Raw genomic sequence first — 2,114 nt, 5'->3', positions numbered from 1 at the left:
TCGAAATAGTGGTTTCGGGACCACAAATCTGAGTCAGAAAAATATTTTTAATATTATTTTCTGTGCTTATAATATGTGAATTAGCATGTGTGAAAGTTTCGTATGAAAATTTAATCGTTTGTGTGCTTAATTTGATAAAAGGACTTAATCGCGTAAAGTGTAAAAGTGGCCTTCTATTTGTTAAAGTGCTTATTTGTTATGTCTTCTTAATTGAGAGGTCCTTATGTTGCAATTAGACCATTGAAAGGGTTAATGGACATTAATAACCATTTATGTTGTGTTTATTAAATGTTATAATAAATGTTAAATTTGTAAATAGGTAAATAAACCTATTATAATAAAACAAAACATAATTTTGCTTCATATGTTCATCACTTTGCCGAAAATCATAAACAAAATAAGAAGATAAGCACAAGTTAGGGTTTGGCAAAGACTTTGCTTGATTAAGGTATGTGTTTTGATTCGTTTTTGATAATTTCTACATTTTTGTAATCGTTGCACTGTATTCTATCAAGCCCATGCCCTAATTTCTGATTTTTTTTTGATGATTTTGAAATATTCCATTGATAAAATTGTGAGCTTTGTGATGTTAGTTGTTGGAAAATAAAAGATATGTGTTGGGTTGATATATTTTGTCTTTAAATTTTTGATGAATTTGAGTAAAATAGGCTAAATTGTGAAATTTGTAAATTGAAGGACTAAAATGTGAAATAAATGAAATGGGTGGACTTGTATGAGTGCTATGAATATTCGGCTAAGCATAAATATATGCAAATTTTGTGTATTTTGTGATTAGGGACTAAATTGTCAAAATGTGAAAATGTGAGGGCAATTTGTAAAATGCCCTAAATATGTGTTTGTGGATTGATTTGAATGATTTAGTGAATAAAAAGGTTAAATTTGAATTTATATAGATGAAGAATTAAAGAAAACGAAACTAGATCGGGGAAAGTCGAAAGTCGTTGAGTAGCCGATTCCGTCTATCCGAATCCGTACGAGGTAAGTCAATATATAAACAAATGTATTTGAAATGGTTTATTTATGCTTATATGCTATTGAACAACGATGAATGGCTTAATGCCTTGATTATGAGATATTTGAGAAAGTAGCGACAAAGTTTCGATGTCCGAAAAGCCCTGTACGAACCTTAGGAATAGTTATGATACATATGTTATGACATAGGATCCGATATGTGTTTTCGTGTAAGACCACGTCTAGGACATTGGCATCGACTTATGATTTACGTGTAAGACCATGTTTAGGACATTGGCATCGTATTTGATTTCGTGTAAGACCTTGTTTGGGACAGTGGCATCGATATTTGATTACAAATAAGACCACATCTGGGACGTGGCATTTTGCGAGCTTTCTGAGCTATCCGCGTATCCTTATGATTCTGAATGATTTAACGAGAATTTTGAGAAACAAATGATTTTATGAAATGTATATCCTATTCATGTACGTTTGAAATTGTATATCACATTTGATGTTGAAAGGTAAGTATATGTATCATTGTGATCAAGTGATTATATGTGATAAAAGTATGAGAAAATATGCTATATGTGCAAATGAATGGTGAATATGTGAAGTGTATTTGAACTGTGTTTGTGATAGCATTTCGCGAAGAAGTATACGTATATTATGATGCTTATATGTTTATATTGTTAAGTTTATTTGTATATGGCTTACTAAGCTTTTGAAAGCTTACTCTGTGTGTTTTTTCTACTGTTTTATAGATATCGAAGCTACCTAAAGCTTGGGGATCGTCGAGGATCATCACCACACTATCGAACTATATTTTGGTACCTTTTGAAAGTGTTAATATTGAAGTATGGCATGTATAGGCTAGAAGTAAGTGAAAATGTTTTGTGATGTATATATCTATCCATGTGATTTAGCTTGATTATGGTTGTGTAAATTGTAGAAATCAGAGTAATTTTCTATATTTTCTTATATTTCAATAGAACATATTACATCTTTTATATATATAAACTATGTCTCTAATTTAGGAAACTCTATGTTAGGAAAGATACTAATATTAGGAGATATGATCCCTTAAAATGAGGGATTGTGATAAAAAGAACATTTATAGAATCCCTTAACTGAAGGTATGA

Source organism: Gossypium hirsutum, chromosome A01, assembly GCF_007990345.1.
Source record: "Gossypium hirsutum isolate 1008001.06 chromosome A01, Gossypium_hirsutum_v2.1, whole genome shotgun sequence".
Classification (NCBI taxonomy): Eukaryota; Viridiplantae; Streptophyta; class Magnoliopsida; order Malvales; family Malvaceae; genus Gossypium; species Gossypium hirsutum.
This window is presented reverse-complemented; position numbering follows the sequence as displayed.